This window comes from Eleutherodactylus coqui, chromosome 13 (genome assembly GCF_035609145.1).
Source record: "Eleutherodactylus coqui strain aEleCoq1 chromosome 13, aEleCoq1.hap1, whole genome shotgun sequence".
NCBI lineage: Eukaryota > Metazoa > Chordata > Amphibia > Anura > Eleutherodactylidae > Eleutherodactylus > Eleutherodactylus coqui.
In genome coordinates, this window is record NC_089849.1 from 78,370,813 (window position 1) to 78,394,253 (window position 23,441).

Consider the following 23,441-nt stretch of genomic DNA (forward strand, 5'->3'; position numbering starts at 1 on the left):
CAAGATGTTATGGCAAAGATTAAGCTACCCCGATGCGCTAGCTAAGTAGACATTAGGCGCACTCCACGATCTTGCACTTCAAAGCCTTCAATAGCCTAGAAACATCTGAAAAAGCAGTAGTGTGGTAATACTGTTGAACTCACTTGCGTTTGCTTCCTTTCTAACTGGAGGAATGCATTTTCAGCCTTCTGCTGCCATCATTAAATATTCAGCTCGAATGCAGCAACAATTCTTCTTTTTAAATCAAATTCTGGAAAAGGATTTCTTGCCAGGAGAAATGTTCTTTATGAAATCTCTTGGACATTTTGATCCCAAATTATCCACTTTTTCATGGTAGCATGGCCGAGCGGTCTAAGGCGCTGGATTAAGGCTCCAGTCTCTTTGGAGGCGTGGGTTCGAATCCCACTGCTGCCAGTTTTCAATTTTGAAAGCTCTCAAGTTGCTTTCTGAACATTTTAGTGGTCAGAAGAACTTGCTTTTGATGATGCTCAGAAATGGACTTTTTGGCCTTTTCTGAAACCGAACAAACTCTATAAGAAAAGGCTTTTGATGATATTCCCAAGATGTTATGGCACAGATTAAGCTACCCTGATGCGCTAGCTAAGTAGACATTAGGCGCACTCCACGATCTTGCACTTCAAAGCCTTCAATAGCCTAGAAACATCTGAAAAAGCAGTAGTGCGGTAATACTGTTGAACTCACTTGCGTTTGCTTCCTTTCTAACTGGAGGAATGCATTTTCAGCCTTCTGCTGCCATCATTAAATATTCAGCTCGAATGCAGCAACAATTCTTCTTTTTAAATCAAATTCTGGAAAAGGATTTCTTGCCAGGAGAAATGTTCTTTATGAAATCTCTTGGACATTTTGATCCCACATTATCCACTCTTTCATGGTAGCATGGCCGAGCGGTCTAAGGCGCTGGATTAAGGCTCCAGTCTCTTTGGAGGCGTGGGTTCAAATCCCACTGCTGCCAGTTTTCAATTTTGAAAGCTCTCAAGTTGCTTTCTGAACATTTTAGTGGTCAGAAGAACTTGCTTTTGATGATGCTCAGAAATGGACTTTTTGGCCTTTTCTGAAACCGAACAAACTCTATAAGAAAAGGCTTTTGATGATATTCCCAAGATGTTATGGCACAGATTAAGCTACCCTGATGCGCTAGCTAAGTAGACATTAGGCGCACTCCACGATCTTGCACTTCAAAGCCTTCAATAGCCTAGAAACATCTGAAAAAGCAGTAGTGCGGTAATACTGTTGAACTCACTTGCGTTTGCTTCCTTTCTAACTGGAGGAATGCATTTTCAGCCTTCTGCTGCCATCATTAAATATTCAGCTCGAATGCAGCAACAATTCTTCTTTTTAAATCAAATTCTGGAAAAGGATTTCTTGCCAGGAGAAATGTTCTTTATGAAATCTCTTGGACATTTTGATCCAAAATTATCCACTTTTTCATGGTAGCATGGCCGAGCGGTCTAAGGCGCTGGATTAAGGCTCCAGTCTCTTTGGAGGCGTGGGTTCGAATCCCACTGCTGCCAGTTTTCAATTTTGAAAGCTCTCAAGTTGCTTTCTGAACATTTTAGTGGTCAGAAGAACTTGCTTTTGAGGATGCTCAGAAACAGACTTTTTGGCCTTTTCTGAAACCGAACAAACTCTATAAGAAAAGGCTTTTGATGATATTCCCAAGATGTTATGGCACAGATTAAGCTACCCTGATGCGCTAGCTAAGTAGACATTAGGCGCACTCCACGATCTTGCACTTCAAAGCCTTCAATAGCCTAGAAACATCTGAAAAAGCAGTAGTGCGGTAATACTGTTGAACTCACTTGCGTTTGCTTCCTTTCTAACTGGAGGAATGCATTTTCAGCCTTCTGCTGCCATCATTAAATATTCAGCTCGAATGCAGCAACAATTCTTCTTTTTAAATCAAATTCTGGAAAAGGATTTCTTGCCAGGAGAAATGTTCTTTATGAAATCTCTTGGACATTTTGATCCAAAATTATCCACTTTTTCATGGTAGCATGGGCGAGCGGTCTAAGGCGCTGGATTAAGGCTCCAGTCTCTTTGGAGGCGTGGGTTCGAATCCCACTGCTGCCAGTTTTCAATTTTGAAAGCTCTCAAGTTGCTTTCTGAACATTTTAGTGGTCAGAAGAACTTGCTTTTGAGGATGCTCAGAAATGGACTTTTTGGCCTTTTCTGAAACCGAACAAACTCTATAAGAAAAGGCTTTTGATGATATTCCCAAGATGTTATGGCACAGATTAAGCTACCCCGATGCGCTAGCTAAGTAGACATTAGGCGCACTCCACGATCTTGCACTTCAAAGCCTTCAATAGCCTAGAAACATCTGAAAAAGCAGTAGTGTGGTAATACTGTTGAACTCACTTGCGTTTGCTTCCTTTCTAACTGGAGGAATGCATTTTCAGCCTTCTGCTGCCATCATTAAATATTCAGCTCGAATGCAGCAACAATTCTTCTTTTTAAATCAAATTCTGGAAAAGGATTTCTTGCCAGGAGAAATGTTCTTTATGAAATCTCTTGGACATTTTGATCCCAAATTATCCACTTTTTCATGGTAGCATGGCCGAGCGGTCTAAGGCGCTGGATTAAGGCTCCAGTCTCTTTGGAGGCGTGGGTTCGAATCGCACTGCTGCCAGTTTTCAATTTTGAAAGCTCTCAAGTTGCTTTCTGAACATTTTAGTGGTCAGAAGAACTTGCTTTTGATGATGCTCAGAAATGGACTTTTTGGCCTTTTCTGAAACCGAACAAACTGTATAAGAAAAGGCTTTTGATGATATTCCCAAGATGTTATGGCACAGATTAAGCTACCCCGATGCGCTAGCTAAGTAGACATTAGGCGCACTCCACGATCTTGCACTTCAAAGCCTTCAATAGCCTAGAAACATCTGAAAAAGCAGTAGTGCGGTAATACTGTTGAACTCACTTGCGTTTGCTTCCTTTCTAACTGGAGGAATGCATTTTCAGCCTTCTGCTGCCATCATTAAATATTCAGCTCGAATGCAGCAACAATTCTTCTTTTTAAATCAAATTCTGGAAAAGGATTTCTTGCCAGGAGAAATGTTCTTTATGAAATCTCTTGGACATTTTGATCCAAAATTATCCACTTTTTCATGGTAGCATGGCTGAGCGGTCTAATGCGCTGGATTAAGGCTCCAGTCTCTTTGGAGGCGTGGGTTCGAATCGCACTGCTGCCAGTTTTCAATTTTGAAAGCTCTCAAGTTGCTTTCTGAACATTTTAGTGGTCAGAAGAACTTGCTTTTGATGATGCTCAGAAACGGACTTTTTGGCCTTTTCTGAAACCGAACAAACTCTATAAGAAAAGGCTTTTGATGATATTCCCAAGATGTTATGGCACAGATTAAGCTACCCCGATGCGCTAGCTAAGTAGACATTAGGCGCACTCCACGATCTTGCACTTCAAAGCCTTCAATAGCCTAGAAACATCTGAAAAAGCAGTAGTGTGGTAATACTGTTGAACTCACTTGCGTTTGCTTCCTTTCTAACTGGAGGAATGCATTTTCAGCCTTCTGCTGCCATCATTAAATATTCAGCTCGAATGCAGCAACAATTCTTCTTTTTAAATCAAATTCTGGAAAAGGATTTCTTGCCAGGAGAAATGTTCTTTATGAAATCTCTTGGACATTTTGATCCCAAATTATCCACTTTTTCATGGTAGCATGGCCGAGCGGTCTAAGGCGCTGGATTAAGGCTCCAGTCTCTTTGGAGGCGTGGGTTCGAATCGCACTGCTGCCAGTTTTCAATTTTGAAAGCTCTCAAGTTGCTTTCTGAACATTTTAGTGGTCAGAAGAACTTGCTTTTGATGATGCTCAGAAATTGACTTTTTGGCCTTTTCTGAAACCGAACAAACTCTATAAGAAAAGGCTTTTGATGATATTCCCAAGATGTTATGGCACAGATTAAGCTACCCTGATGCGCTAGCTAAGTAGACATTAGGCGCACTCCACGATCTTGCACTTCAAAGCCTTCAATAGCCTAGAAACATCTGAAAAAGCAGTAGTGCGGTAATACTGTTGAACTCACTTGCGTTTGCTTCCTTTCTAACTGGAGGAATGCATTTTCAGCCTTCTGCTGCCATCATTAAATATTCAGCTCGAATGCAGCAACAATTCTTCTTTTTAAATCAAATTCTGGAAAAGGATTTCTTGCCAGGAGAAATGTTCTTTATGAAATCTCTTGGACATTTTGATCCAAAATTATCCACTTTTTCATGGTAGCATGGCCGAGCGGTCTAATGCGCTGGATTAAGGCTCCAGTCTCTTTGGAGGCGTGGGTTCGAATCGCACTGCTGCCAGTTTTCAATTTTGAAAGCTCTCAAGTTGCTTTCTGAACATTTTAGTGGTCAGAAGAACTTGCTTTTGATGATGCTCAGAAATGGACTTTTTGGCCTTTTCTGAAACCGAACAAACTCTATAAGAAAAGGCTTTTGATGATATTCCCAAGATGTTATGGCACAGATTAAGCTACCCCGATGCGCTAGCTAAGTAGACATTAGGCGCACTCCACGATCTTGCACTTCAAAGCCTTCAATAGCCTAGAAACATCTGAAAAAGCAGTAGTGCGGTAATACTGTTGAACTCACTTGCGTTTGCTTCCTTTCTAACTGGAGGAATGCATTTTCAGCCTTCTGCTGCCATCATTAAATATTCAGCTCGAATGCAGCAATAATTCTTCTTTTTAAATCACATTCTGGAAAAGGATTTCTTGCCAGGAGAAATGTTCTTTATGAAATCTCTTGGACATTTTGATCCAAAATTATCCACTTTTTCATGGTAGCATGGCCGAGCGGTCTAATGCGCTGGATTAAGGCTCCAGTCTCTTTGGAGGCGTGGGTTCGAATCCCACTGCTGCCAGTTTTCAATTTTGAAAGCTCTCAAGTTGCTTTCTGAACATTTTAGTGGTCAGAAGAACTTGCTTTTGATGATGCTCAGAAACGGACTTTTTGGCCTTTTCTGAAACCGAACAAACTCTATAAGAAAAGGCTTTTGATGATATTCCCAAGATGTTATGGCACAGATAAAGCTACCCCGATGCGCTAGCTAAGTAGACATTAGGCGCACTCCACGATCTTGCACTTCAAAGCCTTCAATAGCCTAGAAACATCTGAAAAAGCAGTAGTGCGGTAATACTGTTGAACTCACTTGCGTTTGCTTCCTTTCTAACTGGAGGAATGCATTTTCAGCCTTCTGCTGCCATCATTAAATATTCAGCTCGAATGCAGCAACAATTCTTCTTTTTAAATCAAATTCTGGAAAAGGATTTCTTGCCAGGAGAAATGTTCTTTATGAAATCTCTTGGACATTTTGATCCAAAATTATCCACTTTTTCATGGTAGCATGGCCGAGCGGTCTAATGCGCTGGATTAAGGCTCCAGTCTCCTTGGAGGCGTGGGTTCGAATCGCACTGCTGCCAGTTTTCAATTTTGAAAGCTCTCAAGTTGCTTTCTGAACATTTTAGTGGTCAGAAGAACTTGCTTTTGATGATGCTCAGAAATGGACTTTTTGGCCTTTTCTGAAACCGAACAAACTCTATAAGAAAAGGCTTTTGATGATATTCCCAAGATGTTATGGCACAGATTAAGCTACCCTGATGCGCTAGCTAAGTAGACATGAGGCGCACTCCACGATCTTGCACTTCAAAGCCTTCAATAGCCTAGAAACATCTGAAAAAGCAGTAGTGCGGTAATACTGTTGAACTCACTTGCGTTTGCTTCCTTTCTAACTGGAGGAATGCATTTTCAGCCTTCTGCTGCCATCATTAAATATTCAGCTCGAATGCAGCAACAATTCTTCTTTTTAAATCAAATTCTGGAAAAGGATTTCTTGCCAGGAGAAATGTTCTTTATGAAATCTCTTGGACATTTTGATCCAAAATTATCCACTTTTTCATGGTAGCATGGGCGAGCGGTCTAAGGCGCTGGATTAAGGCTCCAGTCTCTTTGGAGGCGTGGGTTCGAATCCCACTGCTGCCAGTTTTCAATTTTGAAAGCTCTCAAGTTGCTTTCTGAACATTTTAGTGGTCAGAAGAACTTGCTTTTGAGGATGCTCAGAAATGGACTTTTTGGCCTTTTCTGAAACCGAACAAACTCTATAAGAAAAGGCTTTTGATGATATTCCCAAGATGTTATGGCAAAGATTAAGCTACCCCGATGCGCTAGCTAAGTAGACATTAGGCGCACTCCACGATCTTGCACTTCAAAGCCTTCAATAGCCTAGAAACATCTGAAAAAGCAGTAGTGCGGTAATACTGTTGAACTCACTTGCGTTTGCTTCCTTTCTAACTGGAGGAATGCATTTTCAGCCTTCTGCTGCCATCATTAAATATTCAGCTCGAATGCAGCAACAATTCTTCTTTTTAAATCAAATTCTGGAAAAGGATTTCTTGCCAGGAGAAATGTTCTTTATGAAATCTCTTGGACATTTTGATCCAAAATTATCCACTTTTTCATGGTAGCATGGCCGAGCGGTCTAAGGCGCTGGATTAAGGCTCCAGTCTCTTTGGAGGCGTGGGTTCGAATCCCACTGCTGCCAGTTTTCAATTTTGAAAGCTCTCAAGTTGCTTTCTGAACATTTTAGTGGTCAGAAGAACTTGCTTTTGATGATGCTCAGAAACGGACTTTTTGGCCTTTTCTGAAACCGAACAAACTCTATAAGAAAAGGCTTTTGATGATATTCCCAAGATGTTATGGCACAGATTAAGCTACCCCGATGCGCTAGCTAAGTAGACATTAGGCGCACTCCACGATCTTGCACTTCAAAGCCTTCAATAGCCTAGAAACATCTGAAAAAGCAGTAGTGCGGTAATACTGTTGAACTCACTTGCGTTTGCTTCCTTTCTAACTGGAGGAATGCATTTTCAGCCTTCTGCTGCCATCATTAAATATTCAGCTCGAATGCAGCAACAATTCTTCTTTTTAAATCAAATTCTGGAAAAGGATTTCTTGCCAGGAGAAATGTTCTTTATGAAATCTCTTGGACATTTTGATCCCACATTATCCACTTTTTCATGGTAGCATGGCCGAGCGGTCTAAGGCGCTGGATTAAGGCTCCAGTCTCTTTGGAGGCGTGGTTTCGAATCCCACTGCTGCCAGTTTTCAATTTTGAAAGCTCTCAAGTTGCTTTCTGAACATTTTAGTGGTCAGAAGAACTTGCTTTTGATGATGCTCAGAAATGGACTTTTTGGCCTTTTCTGAAACCGAACAAACTCTATAAGAAAAGGCTTTTGATGATATTCCCAAGATGTTATGGCACAGATTAAGCTACCCTGATGCGCTAGCTAAGTAGACATTAGGCGCACTCCACGATCTTGCACTTCAAAGCCTTCAATAGCCTAGAAACATCTGAAAAAGCAGTAGTGCGGTAATACTGTTGAACTCACTTGCGTTTGCTTCCTTTCTAACTGGAGGAATGCATTTTCAGCCTTCTGCTGCCATCATTAAATATTCAGCTCGAATGCAGCAACAATTCTTCTTTTTAAATCAAATTCTGGAAAAGGATTTCTTGCCAGGAGAAATGTTCTTTATGAAATCTCTTGGACATTTTGATCCAAAATTATCCACTTTTTCATGGTAGCATGGGCGAGCGGTCTAAGGCGCTGGATTAAGGCTCCAGTCTCTTTGGAGGCGTGGGTTCGAATCCCACTGCTGCCAGTTTTCAATTTTGAAAGCTCTCAAGTTGCTTTCTGAACATTTTAGTGGTCAGAAGAACTTGCTTTTGAGGATGCTCAGAAATGGACTTTTTGGCCTTTTCTGAAACCGAACAAACTGTATAAGAAAAGGCTTTTGATGATATTCCCAAGATGTTATGGCACAGATTAAGCTACCCCGATGCGCTAGCTAAGTAGACATTAGGCGCACTCCACGATCTTGCACTTCAAAGCCTTCAATAGCCTAGAAACATCTGAAAAAGCAGTAGTGCGGTAATACTGTTGAACTCACTTGCGTTTGCTTCCTTTCTAACTGGAGGAATGCATTTTCAGCCTTCTGCTGCCATCATTAAATATTCAGCTCGAATGCAGCAACAATTCTTCTTTTTAAATCAAATTCTGGAAAAGGATTTCTTGCCAGGAGAAATGTTCTTTATGAAATCTCTTGGACATTTTGATCCAAAATTATCCACTTTTTCATGGTAGCATGGCCGAGCGGTCTAATGCGCTGGATTAAGGCTCCAGTCTCCTTGGAGGCGTGGGTTCGAATCGCACTGCTGGCAGTTTTCAATTTTGAAAGCTCTCAAGTTGCTTTCTGAACATTTTAGTGGTCAGAAGAACTTGCTTTTGATGATGCTCAGAAACGGACTTTTTGGCCTTTTCTGAAACCGAACAAACTCTATAAGAAAAGGCTTTTGATGATATTCCCAAGATGTTATGGCACAGATTAAGCTACCCCGATGCGCTAGCTAAGTAGACATTAGGCGCACTCCACGATCTTGCACTTCAAAGCCTTCAATAGCCTAGAAACATCTGAAAAAGCAGTAGTGCGGTAATACTGTTGAACTCACTTGCGTTTGCTTCCTTTCTAACTGGAGGAATGCATTTTCAGCCTTCTGCTGCCATCATTAAATATTCAGCTCGAATGCAGCAACAATTCTTCTTTTTAAATCAAATTCTGGAAAAGGATTTCTTGCCAGGAGAAATGTTCTTTATGAAATCTCTTGGACATTTTGATCCCACATTATCCACTTTTTCATGGTAGCATGGCCGAGCGGTCTAAGGCGCTGGATTAAGGCTCCAGACTCTTTGGAGGCGTGGGTTCGAATCCCACTGCTGCCAGTTTTCAATTTTGAAAGCTCTCAAGTTGCTTTCTGAACATTTTAGTGGTCAGAAGAACTTGCTTTTGATGATGCTCAGAAATGGACTTTTTGGCCTTTTCTGAAACCGAACAAACTCTATAAGAAAAGGCTTTTGATGATATTCCCAAGATGTTATGGCACAGATTAAGCTACCCCGATGCGCTAGCTAAGTAGACATTAGGCGCACTCCACGATCTTGCACTTCAAAGCCTTCAATAGCCTAGAAACATCTGAAAAAGCAGTAGTGCGGTAATACTGTTGAACTCACTTGCGTTTGCTTCCTTTCTAACTGGAGGAATGCATTTTCAGCCTTCTGCTGCCATCATTAAATATTCAGCTCGAATGCAGCAACAATTCTTCTTTTTAAATCAAATTCTGGAAAAGGATTTCTTGCCAGGAGAAATGTTCTTTATGAAATCTCTTGGACATTTTGATCCAAAATTATCCACTTTTTCATGGTAGCATGGCCGAGCGGTCTAATGCGCTGGATTAAGGCTCCAGTCTCTTTGGAGGCGTGGGTTCGAATCGCACTGCTGCCAGTTTTCAATTTTGAAAGCTCTCAAGTTGCTTTCTGAACATTTTAGTGGTCAGAAGAACTTGCTTTTGATGATGCTCAGAAACGGACTTTTTGGCCTTTTCTGAAACCGAACAAACTCTATAAGAAAAGGCTTTTGATGATATTCCCAAGATGTTATGGCACAGATTAAGCTACCCCGATGCGCTAGCTAAGTAGACATTAGGCGCACTCCACGATCTTGCACTTCAAAGCCTTCAATAGCCTAGAAACATCTGAAAAAGCAGTAGTGCGGTAATACTGTTGAACTCACTTGCGTTTGCTTCCTTTCTAACTGGAGGAATGCATTTTCAGCCTTCTGCTGCCATCATTAAATATTCAGCTCGAATGCAGCAACAATTCTTCTTTTTAAATCAAATTCTGGAAAAGGATTTCTTGCCAGGAGAAATGTTCTTTATGAAATCTCTTGGACATTTTGATCCAAAATTATCCACTTTTTCATGGTAGCATGGCCGAGCGGTCTAAGGCGCTGGATTAAGGCTCCAGTCTCTTTGGAGGCGTGGGTTCGAATCCCACTGCTGCCAGTTTTCAATTTTGAAAGCTCTCAAGTTGCTTTCTGAACATTTTAGTGGTCAGAAGAACTTGCTTTTGAGGATGCTCAGAAATGGACTTTTTGGCCTTTTCTGAAACCGAACAAACTCTATAAGAAAAGGCTTTTGATGATATTCCCAAGATGTTATGGCACAGATTAAGCTACCCCGATGCGCTAGCTAAGTAGACATTAGGCGCACTCCACGATCTTGCACTTCAAAGCCTTCAATAGCCTAGAAACATCTGAAAAAGCAGTAGTGTGGTAATACTGTTGAACTCACTTGCGTTTGCTTCCTTTCTAACTGGAGGAATGCATTTTCAGCCTTCTGCTGCCATCATTAAATATTCAGCTCGAATGCAGCAACAATTCTTCTTTTTAAATCAAATTCTGGAAAAGGATTTCTTGCCAGGAGAAATGTTCTTTATGAAATCTCTTGGACATTTTGATCCCAAATTATCCACTTTTTCATGGTAGCATGGCCGAGCGGTCTAAGGCGCTGGATTAAGGCTCCAGTCTCTTTGGAGGCGTGGGTTCGAATCGCACTGCTGCCAGTTTTCAATTTTGAAAGCTCTCAAGTTGCTTTCTGAACATTTTAGTGGTCAGAAGAACTTGCTTTTGATGATGCTCAGAAATGGACTTTTTGGCCTTTTCTGAAACCGAACAAACTCTATAAGAAAAGGCTTTTGATGATATTCCCAAGATGTTATGGCACAGATTAAGCTACCCTGATGCGCTAGCTAAGTAGACATTAGGCGCACTCCACGATCTTGCACTTCAAAGCCTTCAATAGCCTAGAAACATCTGAAAAAGCAGTAGTGCGGTAATACTGTTGAACTCACTTGCGTTTGCTTCCTTTCTAACTGGAGGAATGCATTTTCAGCCTTCTGCTGCCATCATTAAATATTCAGCTCGAATGCAGCAACAATTCTTCTTTTTAAATCAAATTCTGGAAAAGGATTTCTTGCCAGGAGAAGTGTTCTTTATGAAATCTCTTGGACATTTTGATCCCAAATTATCCACTTTTTCATGGTAGCATGGCCGAGCGGTCTAAGGCGCTGGATTAAGGCTCCAGTCTCTTTGGAGGCGTGGGTTCGAATCGCACTGCTGCCAGTTTTCAATTTTGAAAGCTCTCAAGTTGCTTTCTGAACATTTTAGTGGTCAGAAGAACTTGCTTTTGATGATGCTCAGAAATGGACTTTTTGGCCTTTTCTGAAACCGAACAAACTCTATAAGAAAAGGCTTTTGATGATATTCCCAAGATGTTATGGCACAGATTAAGCTACCCCGATGCGCTAGCTAAGTAGACATTAGGCGCACTCCACGATCTTGCACTTCAAAGCCTTCAATAGCCTAGAAACATCTGAAAAAGCAGTAGTGTGGTAATACTGTTGAACTCACTTGCGTTTGCTTCCTTTCTAACTGGAGGAATGCATTTTCAGCCTTCTGCTGCCATCATTAAATATTCAGCTCGAATGCAGCAACAATTCTTCTTTTTAAATCAAATTCTGGAAAAGGATTTCTTGCCAGGAGAAATGTTCTTTATGAAATCTCTTGGACATTTTGATCCAAAATTATCCACTTTTTCATGGTAGCATGGCCGAGCGGTCTAAGGCGCTGGATTAAGGCTCCAGTCTCTTTGGAGGCGTGGGTTCGAATCCCACTGCTGCCAGTTTTCAATTTTGAAAGCTCTCAAGTTGCTTTCTGAACATTTTAGTGGTCAGAAGAACTTGCTTTTGAGGATGCTCAGAAATGGACTTTTTGGCCTTTTCTGAAACCGAACAAACTCTATAAGAAAAGGCTTTTGATGATATTCCCAAGATGTTATGGCACAGATTAAGCTACCCCGATGCGCTAGCTAAGTAGACATTAGGCGCACTCCACGATCTTGCACTTCAAAGCCTTCAATAGCCTAGAAACATCTGAAAAAGCAGTAGTGTGGTAATACTGTTGAACTCACTTGCGTTTGCTTCCTTTCTAACTGGAGGAATGCATTTTCAGCCTTCTGCTGCCATCATTAAATATTCAGCTCGAATGCAGCAACAATTCTTCTTTTTAAATCAAATTCTGGAAAAGGATTTCTTGCCAGGAGAAATGTTCTTTATGAAATCTCTTGGACATTTTGATCCCAAATTATCCACTTTTTCATGGTAGCATGGCCGAGCGGTCTAAGGCGCTGGATTAAGGCTCCAGTCTCTTTGGAGGCGTGGGTTCGAATCGCACTGCTGCCAGTTTTCAATTTTGAAAGCTCTCAAGTTGCTTTCTGAACATTTTAGTGGTCAGAAGAACTTGCTTTTGATGATGCTCAGAAATGGACTTTTTGGCCTTTTCTGAAACCGAACAAACTCTATAAGAAAAGGCTTTTGATGATATTCCCAAGATGTTATGGCACAGATTAAGCTACCCCGATGCGCTAGCTAAGTAGACATTAGGCGCACTCCACGATCTTGCACTTCAAAGCCTTCAATAGCCTAGAAACATCTGAAAAAGCAGTAGTGCGGTAATACTGTTGAACTCACTTGCGTTTGCTTCCTTTCTAACTGGAGGAATGCATTTTCAGCCTTCTGCTGCCATCATTAAATATTCAGCTCGAATGCAGCAACAATTCTTCTTTTTAAATCAAATTCTGGAAAAGGATTTCTTGCCAGGAGAAATGTTCTTTATGAAATCTCTTGGACATTTTGATCCAAAATTATCCACTTTTTCATGGTAGCATGGCCGAGCGGTCTAAGGCGCTGGATTAAGGCTCCAGTCTCTTTGGAGGCGTGGGTTCGAATCCCACTGCTGCCAGTTTTCAATTTTGAAAGCTCTCAAGTTGCTTTCTGAACATTTTAGTGGTCAGAAGAACTTGCTTTTGAGGATGCTCAGAAATGGACTTTTTGGCCTTTTCTGAAACCGAACAAACTCTATAAGAAAAGGCTTTTGATGATATTCCCAAGATGTTATGGCACAGATTAAGCTACCCCGATGCGCTAGCTAAGTAGACATTAGGCGCACTCCACGATCTTGCACTTCAAAGCCTTCAATAGCCTAGAAACATCTGAAAAAGCAGTAGTGTGGTAATACTGTTGAACTCACTTGCGTTTGCTTCCTTTCTAACTGGAGGAATGCATTTTCAGCCTTCTGCTGCCATCATTAAATATTCAGCTCGAATGCAGCAACAATTCTTCTTTTTAAATCAAATTCTGGAAAAGGATTTCTTGCCAGGAGAAATGTTCTTTATGAAATCTCTTGGACATTTTGATCCCAAATTATCCACTTTTTCATGGTAGCATGGCCGAGCGGTCTAAGGCGCTGGATTAAGGCTCCAGTCTCTTTGGAGGCGTGGGTTCGAATCGCACTGCTGCCAGTTTTCAATTTTGAAAGCTCTCAAGTTGCTTTCTGAACATTTTAGTGGTCAGAAGAACTTGCTTTTGATGATGCTCAGAAATGGACTTTTTGGCCTTTTCTGAAACCGAACAAACTCTATAAGAAAAGGCTTTTGATGATATTCCCAAGATGTTATGGCACAGATTAAGCTACCCTGATGCGCTAGCTAAGTAGACATTAGGCGCACTCCACGATCTTGCACTTCAAAGCCTTCAATAGCCTAGAAACATCTGAAAAAGCAGTAGTGCGGTAATACTGTTGAACTCACTTGCGTTTGCTTCCTTTCTAACTGGAGGAATGCATTTTCAGCCTTCTGCTGCCATCATTAAATATTCAGCTCGAATGCAGCAACAATTCTTCTTTTTAAATCAAATTCTGGAAAAGGATTTCTTGCCAGGAGAAGTGTTCTTTATGAAATCTCTTGGACATTTTGATCCCAAATTATCCACTTTTTCATGGTAGCATGGCCGAGCGGTCTAAGGCGCTGGATTAAGGCTCCAGTCTCTTTGGAGGCGTGGGTTCGAATCGCACTGCTGCCAGTTTTCAATTTTGAAAGCTCTCAAGTTGCTTTCTGAACATTTTAGTGGTCAGAAGAACTTGCTTTTGATGATGCTCAGAAATGGACTTTTTGGCCTTTTCTGAAACCGAACAAACTCTATAAGAAAAGGCTTTTGATGATATTCCCAAGATGTTATGGCACAGATTAAGCTACCCCGATGCGCTAGCTAAGTAGACATTAGGCGCACTCCACGATCTTGCACTTCAAAGCCTTCAATAGCCTAGAAACATCTGAAAAAGCAGTAGTGTGGTAATACTGTTGAACTCACTTGCGTTTGCTTCCTTTCTAACTGGAGGAATGCATTTTCAGCCTTCTGCTGCCATCATTAAATATTCAGCTCGAATGCAGCAACAATTCTTCTTTTTAAATCAAATTCTGGAAAAGGATTTCTTGCCAGGAGAAATGTTCTTTATGAAATCTCTTGGACATTTTGATCCAAAATTATCCACTTTTTCATGGTAGCATGGCCGAGCGGTCTAAGGCGCTGGATTAAGGCTCCAGTCTCTTTGGAGGCGTGGGTTCGAATCCCACTGCTGCCAGTTTTCAATTTTGAAAGCTCTCAAGTTGCTTTCTGAACATTTTAGTGGTCAGAAGAACTTGCTTTTGAGGATGCTCAGAAATGGACTTTTTGGCCTTTTCTGAAACCGAACAAACTCTATAAGAAAAGGCTTTTGATGATATTCCCAAGATGTTATGGCACAGATTAAGCTACCCCGATGCGCTAGCTAAGTAGACATTAGGCGCACTCCACGATCTTGCACTTCAAAGCCTTCAATAGCCTAGAAACATCTGAAAAAGCAGTAGTGTGGTAATACTGTTGAACTCACTTGCGTTTGCTTCCTTTCTAACTGGAGGAATGCATTTTCAGCCTTCTGCTGCCATCATTAAATATTCAGCTCGAATGCAGCAACAATTCTTCTTTTTAAATCAAATTCTGGAAAAGGATTTCTTGCCAGGAGAAATGTTCTTTATGAAATCTCTTGGACATTTTGATCCCAAATTATCCACTTTTTCATGGTAGCATGGCCGAGCGGTCTAAGGCGCTGGATTAAGGCTCCAGTCTCTTTGGAGGCGTGGGTTCGAATCGCACTGCTGCCAGTTTTCAATTTTGAAAGCTCTCAAGTTGCTTTCTGAACATTTTAGTGGTCAGAAGAACTTGCTTTTGATGATGCTCAGAAATGGACTTTTTGGCCTTTTCTGAAACCGAACAAACTCTATAAGAAAAGGCTTTTGATGATATTACCAAGATGTTATGGCACAGATTAAGCTACCCTGATGCGCTAGCTAAGTAGACATTAGGCGCACTCCACGATCTTGCACTTCAAAGCCTTCAATAGCCTAGAAACATCTGAAAAAGCAGTAGTGCGGTAATACTGTTGAACTCACTTGCGTTTGCTTCCTTTCTAACTGGAGGAATGCATTTTCAGCCTTCTGCTGCCATCATTAAATATTCAGCTCGAATGCAGCAACAATTCTTCTTTTTAAATCAAATTCTGGAAAAGGATTTCTTGCCAGGAGAAATGTTCTTTATGAAATCTCTTGGACATTTTGATCCAAAATTATCCACTTTTTCATGGTAGCATGGCCGAGCGGTCTAAGGCGCTGGATTAAGGCTCCAGTCTCTTTGGAGGCGTGGGTTCGAATCCCACTGCTGCCAGTTTTCAATTTTGAAAGCTCTCAAGTTGCTTTCTGAACATTTTAGTGGTCAGAAGAACTTGCTTTTGAGGATGCTCAGAAATGGACTTTTTGGCCTTTTCTGAAACCGAACAAACTCTATAAGAAAAGGCTTTTGATGATATTCCCAAGATGTTATGGCACAGATTAAGCTACCCTGATGCGCTAGCTAAGTAGACATTAGGCGCACTCCACGATCTTGCACTTTAAAGCCTTCAATAGCCTAGAAACATCTGAAAAAGCAGTAGTGCGGTAATACTGTTGAACTCACTTGCGTTTGCTTCCTTTCTAACTGGAGGAATGCATTTTCAGCCTTCTGCTGCCATCATTAAATATTCAGCTCGAATGCAGCAACAATTCTTCTTTTTAAATCAAATTCTGGAAAAGGATTTCTTGCCAGGAGAAATGTTCTTTATGAAATCTCTTGGACATTTTGATCCAAAATTATCCACTTTTTCATGGTAGCATGGCCGAGCGGTCTAATGCGCTGGATTAAGGCTCCAGTCTCTTTGGAGGCGTGGGTTCGAATCCCACTGCTGCCAGTTTTCAATTTTGAAAGCTCTCAAGTTGCTTTCTGAACATTTTAGTGGTCAGAAGAACTTGCTTTTGATGATGCTCAGAAACGGACTTTTTGGCCTTTTCTGAAACCGAACAAACTCTATAAGAAAAGGCTTTTGATGATATTCCCAAGATGTTATGGCACAGATTAAGCTACCCCGATGCGCTAGCTAAGTAGACATTAGGCGCACTCCACGATCTTGCACTTCAAAGCCTTCAATAGCCTAGAAACATCTGAAAAAGCAGTAGTGCGGTAATACTGTTGAACTCACTTGCGTTTGCTTCCTTTCTAACTGGAGGAATGCATTTTCAGCCTTCTGCTGCCATCATTAAATATTCAGCTCGAATGCAGCAACAATTCTTCTTTTTAAATCAAATTCTGGAAAAGGATTTCTTGCCAGGAGAAATGTTCTTTATGAAATCTCTTGGACATTTTGATCCCACATTATCCACTTTTTCATGGTAGCATGGCCGAGCGGTCTAAGGCGCTGGATTAAGGCTCCAGTCTCTTTGGAGGCGTGGGTTCGAATCCCACTGCTGCCAGTTTTCAATTTTGAAAGCTCTCAAGTTGCTTTCTGAACATTTTAGTGGTCAGAAGAACTTGCTTTTGAGGATGCTCAGAAATGGACTTTTTGGCCTTTTCTGAAACCGAACAAACTCTATAAGAAAAGGCTTTTGATGATATTCCCAAGATGTTATGGCACAGATTAAGCTACCCCGATGCGCTAGCTAAGTAGACATTAGGCGCACTCCACGATCTTGCACTTCAAAGCCTTCAATAGCCTAGAAACATCTGAAAAAGCAGTAGTGCGGTAATACTGTTGAACTCACTTGCGTTTGCTTCCTTTCTAACTGGAGGAATGCATTTTCAGCCTTCTGCTGCCATCATTAAATATTCAGCTCGAATGCAGCAACAATTCTTCTTTTTAAATCAAATTCTGGAAAAGGATTTCTTGCCAGGAGAAATGTTCTTTATGAAATCTCTTGGACATTTTGATCCCAAATTATCCACTTTTTCATGGTAGCATGGCCAAGCGGTCTAAGGCGCTGGATTAAGGCTCCAGTCTCTTTGGAGGCGTGGGTTCGAATCGCACTGCTGCCAGTTTTCAATTTTGAAAGCTCTCAAGTTGCTTTCTGAACATTTTAGTGGTCAGAAGAACTTGCTTTTGATGATGCTCAGAAATGGACTTTTTGGCCTTTTCTGAAACCGAACAAACTCTATAAGAAAAGGCTTTTGATGATATTCCCAAGATGTTATGGCACAGATTAAGCTACCCTGATGCGCTAGCTAAGTAGACATTAGGCGCACTCCACGATCTTGCACTTCAAAGCCTTCAATAGCCTAGAAACATCTGAAAAAGCAGTAGTGCGGTAATACTGTTGAACTCACTTGCGTTTGCTTCCTTTCTAACTGGAGGAATGCATTTTCAGCCTTCTGCTGCCATCATTAAATATTCAGCTCGAATGCAGCAACAATTCTTCTTTTTAAATCAAATTCTGGAAAAGGATTTCTTGCCAGGAGAAATGTTCTTTATGAAATCTCTTGGACATTTTGATCCAAAATTATCCACTTTTTCATGGTAGCATGGCCGAGCGGTCTAAGGCGCTGGATTAAGGCTCCAGTCTCTTTGGAGGCGTGGGTTCGAATCCCACTGCTGCCAGTTTTCAATTTTGAAAGCTCTCAAGTTGCTTTCTGAACATTTTAGTGGTCAGAAGAACTTGCTTTTGAGGATGCTCAGAAATGGACTTTTTGGCCTTTTCTGAAACCGAACAAACTCTATAAGAAAAGGCTTTTGATGATATTCCCAAGATGTTATGGCACAGATTAAGCTACCCCGATGCGCTAGCTAAGTAGACATTAGGCGCACTCCACGATCTTGCACTTCAAAGCCTTCAATAGCCTAGAAACATCTGAAAAAGCAGTAGTGTGGTAATACTGTTGAACTCACTTGCGTTTGCTTCCTTTCTAACTGGAGGAATGCATTTTCAGCCTTCTGCTGCCATCATTAAATATTCAGCTCGAATGCAGCAACAATTCTTCTTTTTAAATCAAATTCTGGAAAAGGATTTCTTGCCAGGAGAAATGTTCTTTATGAAATCTCTTGGACATTTTGATCCCAAATTATCCACTTTTTCATGGTAGCATGGCCGAGCGGTCTAAGGCGCTGGATTAAGGCTCCAGTCTCTTTGGAGGCGTGGGTTCGAATCGCACTGCTGCCAGTTTTCAATTTTGAAAGCTCTCAAGTTGCTTTCTGAACATTTTAGTGGTCAGAAGAACTTGCTTTTGATGATGCTCAGAAATGGACTTTTTGGCCTTTTCTGAAACCGAACAAACTCTATAAGAAAAGGCTTTTGATGATATTACCAAGATGTTATGGCACAGATTAAGCTACCCTGATGCGCTAGCTAAGTAGACATTAGGCGCACTCCACGATCTGGCACTTCAAAGCCTTCAATAGCCTAGAAACATCTGAAAAAGCAGTAGTGCGGTAATACTGTTGAACTCACTTGCGTTTGCTTCCTTTCTAACTGGAGGAATGCATTTTCAGCCTTCTGCTGCCATCATTAAATATTCAGCTCGAATGCAGCAACAATTCTTCTTTTTAAATCAAATTCTGGAAAAGGATTTCTTGCCAGGAGAAATGTTCTTTATGAAATCTCTTGGACATTTTGATCCAAAATTATCCACTTTTTCATGGTAGCATGGCCGAGCGGTCTAAGGCGCTGGATTAAGGCTCCAGTCTCTTTGGAGGCGTGGGTTCGAATCCCACTGCTGCCAGTTTTCAATTTTGAAAGCTCTCAAGTTGCTTTCTGAACATTTTAGTGGTCAGAAGAACTTGCTTTTGAGGATGCTCAGAAATGGACTTTTTGGCCTTTTCTGAAACCGAACAAACTCTATAAGAAAAGGCTTTTGATGATATTCCCAAGATGTTATGGCACAGATTAAGCTACCCTGATGCGCTAGCTAAGTAGACATTAGGCGCACTCCACGATCTTGCACTTCAAAGCCTTCAATAGCCTAGAAACATCTGAAAAAGCAGTAGTGCGGTAATACTGTTGAACTCACTTGCGTTTGCTTCCTTTCTAACTGGAGGAATGCATTTTCAGCCTTCTGCTGCCATCATTAAATATTCAGCTCGAATGCAGCAACAATTCTTCTTTTTAAATCAAATTCTGGAAAAGGATTTCTTGCCAGGAGAAATGTTCTTTATGAAATCTCTTGGACATTTTGATCCAAAATTATCCACTTTTTCATGGTAGCATGGCCGAGCGGTCTAATGCGCTGGATTAAGGCTCCAGTCTCTTTGGAGGCGTGGGTTCGAATCCCACTGCTGCCAGTTTTCAATTTTGAAAGCTCTCAAGTTGCTTTCTGAACATTTTAGTGGTCAGAAGAACTTGCTTTTGAGGATGCTCAGAAATGGACTTTTTGGCCTTTTCTGAAACCGAACAAACTCTATAAGAAAAGGCTTTTGATGATATTCCCAAGATGTTATGGCACAGATTAAGCTACCCCGATGCGCTAGCTAAGTAGACATTAGGCGCACTCCACGATCTTGCACTTCAAAGCCTTCAATAGCCTAGAAACATCTGAAAAAGCAGTAGTGTGGTAATACTGTTGAACTCACTTGCGTTTGCTTCCTTTCTAACTGGAGGAATGCATTTTCAGCCTTCTGCTGCCATCATTAAATATTCAGCTCGAATGCAGCAACAATTCTTCTTTTTAAATCAAATTCTGGAAAAGGATTTCTTGCCAGGAGAAATGTTCTTTATGAAATCTCTTGGACATTTTGATCCCAAATTATCCACTTTTTCATGGTAGCATGGCCGAGCGGTCTAAGGCGCTGGATTAAGGCTCCAGTCTCTTTGGAGGCGTGGGTTCGAATCGCACTGCTGCCAGTTTTCAATTTTGAAAGCTCTCAAGTTGCTTTCTGAACATTTTAGTGGTCAGAAGAACTTGCTTTTGATGATGCTCAGAAATGGACTTTTTGGCCTTTTCTGAAACCGAACAAACTCTATAAGAAAAGGCTTTTGATGATATTACCAAGATGTTATGGCACAGATTAAGCTACCCTGATGCGCTAGCTAAGTAGACATTAGGCGCACTCCACGATCTGGCACTTCAAAGCCTTCAATAGCCTAGAAACATCTGAAAAAGCAGTAGTGCGGTAATACTGTTGAACTCACTTGCGTTTGCTTCCTTTCTAACTGGAGGAATGCATTTTCAGCCTTCTGCTGCCATCATTAAATATTCAGCTCGAATGCAGCAACAATTCTTCTTTTTAAATCAAATTCTGGAAAAGGATTTCTTGCCAGGAGAAATGTTCTTTATGAAATCTCTTGGACATTTTGATCCAAAATTATCCACTTTTTCATGGTAGCATGGCCGAGCGGTCTAAGGCGCTGGATTAAGGCTCCAGTCTCTTTGGAGGCGTGGGTTCGAATCCCACTGCTGCCAGTTTTCAATTTTGAAAGCTCTCAAGTTGCTTTCTGAACATTTTAGTGGTCAGAAGAACTTGCTTTTGAGGATGCTCAGAAATGGACTTTTTGGCCTTTTCTGAAACCGAACAAACTCTATAAGAAAAGGCTTTTGATGATATTCCCAAGATGTTATGGCACAGATTAAGCTACCCTGATGCGCTAGCTAAGTAGACATTAGGCGCACTCCACGATCTTGCACTTCAAAGCCTTCAATAGCCTAGAAACATCTGAAAAAGCAGTAGTGCGGTAATACTGTTGAACTCACTTGCGTTTGCTTCCTTTCTAACTGGAGGAATGCATTTTCAGCCTTCTGCTGCCATCATTAAATATTCAGCTCGAATGCAGCAACAATTCTTCTTTTTAAATCAAATTCTGGAAAAGGATTTCTTGCCAGGAGAAATGTTCTTTATGAAATCTCTTGGACATTTTGATCCAAAATTATCCACTTTTTCATGGTAGCATGGCCGAGCGGTCTAATGCGCTGGATTAAGGCTCCAGTCTCTTTGGAGGCGTGGGTTCGAATCCCACTGCTGCCAGTTTTCAATTTTGAAAGCTCTCAAGTTGCTTTCTGAACATTTTAGTGGTCAGAAGAACTTGCTTTTGATGATGCTCAGAAACGGACTTTTTGGCCTTTTCTGAAACCGAACAAACTCTATAAGAAAAGGCTTTTGATGATATTCCCAAGATGTTATGGCACAGATTAAGCTACCCCGATGCGCTAGCTAAGTAGACATTAGGCGCACTCCACGATCTTGCACTTCAAAGCCTTCAATAGCCTAGAAACATCTGAAAAAGCAGTAGTGCGGTAATACTGTTGAACTCACTTGCGTTTGCTTCCTTTCTAACTGGAGGAATGCATTTTCAGCCTTCTGCTGCCATCATTAAATATTCAGCTCGAATGCAGCAACAATTCTTCTTTTTAAATCAAATTCTGGAAAAGGATTTCTTGCCAGGAGAAATGTTCTTTATGAAATCTCTTGGACATTTTGATCCCAAATTATCCACTTTTTCATGGTAGCATGGCCGAGCGGTCTAAGGCGCTGGATTAAGGCTCCAGCCTCTTTGGAGGCGTGGGTTCGAATCGCACTGCTGCCAGTTTTCAATTTTGAAAGCTCTCAAGTTGCTTTCTGAACATTTTAGTGGTCAGAAGAACTTGCTTTTGATGATGCTCAGAAATGGACTTTTTGGCCTTTTCTGAAACCGAACAAACTCTATAAGAAAAGGCTTTTGATGATATTCCCAAGATGTTATGGCACAGATTAAGCTACCCTGATGCGCTAGCTAAGTAGACATTAGGCGCACTCCACGATCTTGCACTTCAAAGACTTCAATAGCCTAGAAACATCTGAAAAAGCAGCAGTGCGGTAATACTGTTGAACTCACTTGCGTTTGCTTCCTTTCTAACTGGAGGAATGCATTTTCAGCCTTCTGCTGCCATCATTAAATATTCAGCTCGAATGCAGCAACAATTCTTCTTTTTAAATCAAATTCTGGAAAAGGATTTCTTGCCAGGAGAAATGTTCTTTATGAAATCTCTTGGACATTTTGATCCAAAATTATCCACTTTTTCATGGTAGCATGGCCGAGCGGTCTAAGGCGCTGGATTAAGGCTCCAGTCTCTTTGGAGGCGTGGGTTCGAATCCCACTGCTGCCAGTTTTCAATTTTGAAAGCTCTCAAGTTGCTTTCTGAACATTTTAGTGGTCAGAAGAACTTGCTTTTGAGGATGCTCAGAAATGGACTTTTTGGCCTTTTCTGAAACCGAACAAACTCTATAAGAAAAGGCTTTTGATGATATTCCCAAGATGTTATGGCACAGATTAAGCTACCCTGATGCGCTAGCTAAGTAGACATTAGGCGCACTCCACGATCTTGCACTTCAAAGCCTTCAATAGCCTAGAAACATCTGAAAAAGCAGTAGTGCGGTAATACTGTTGAACTCACTTGCGTTTGCTTCCTTTCTAACTGGAGGAATGCATTTTCAGCCTTCTGCTGCCATCATTAAATATTCAGCTCGAATGCAGCAACAATTCTTCTTTTTAAATCAAATTCTGGAAAAGGATTTCTTGCCAGGAGAAATGTTCTTTATGAAATCTCTTGGACATTTTGATCCAAAATTATCCACTTTTTCATGGTAGCATGGCCGAGCGGTCTAATGCGCTGGATTAAGGCTCCAGTCTCTTTGGAGGCGTGGGTTCGAATCCCACTGCTGCCAGTTTTCAATTTTGAAAGCTCTCAAGTTGCTTTCTGAACATTTTAGTGGTCAGAAGAACTTGCTTTTGATGATGCTCAGAAACGGACTTTTTGGCCTTTTCTGAAACCGAACAAACTCTATAAGAAAAGGCTTTTGATGATATTCCCAAGATGTTATGGCACAGATTAAGCTACCCCGATGCGCTAGCTAAGTAGACATTAGGCGCACTCCACGATCTTGCACTTCAAAGCCTTCAATAGCCTAGAAACATCTGAAAAAGCAGTAGTGCGGTAATACTGTTGAACTCACTTGCGTTTGCTTCCTTTCTAACTGGAGGAATGCATTTTCAGCCTTCTGCTGCCATCATTAAATATTCAGCTCGAATGCAGCAACAATTCTTCTTTTTAAATCAAATTCTGGAAAAGGATTTCTTGCCAGGAGAAATGTTCTTTATGAAATCTCTTGGACATTTTGATCCCACATTATCCACTTTTTCATGGTAGCATGGCCGAGCGGTCTAAGGCGCTGGATTAAGGCTCCAGTCTCTTTGGAGGCGTGGGTTCGAATCCCACTGCTGCCAGTTTTCAATTTTGAAAGCTCTCAAGTTGCTTTCTGAACATTTTAGTGGTCAGAAGAACTTGCTTTTGAGGATGCTCAGAAATGGACTTTTTGGCCTTTTCTGAAACCG

The 23,441-nt window shown here is 41.2% G+C and overlaps 1 non-coding gene across 1 annotated transcript; it reads left to right on the plus strand.

Moving 5' to 3' along the window:
* The first annotated feature begins 8,717 nt into the window (after positions 1-8,717).
* Positions 8,718-8,799, plus strand: TRNAL-AAG (transfer RNA leucine (anticodon AAG)). The gene has a single exon. It is a non-coding gene; the product is annotated as a tRNA-Leu (tRNA).
* The last annotated feature ends 14,642 nt before the right edge of the window (positions 8,800-23,441 follow it).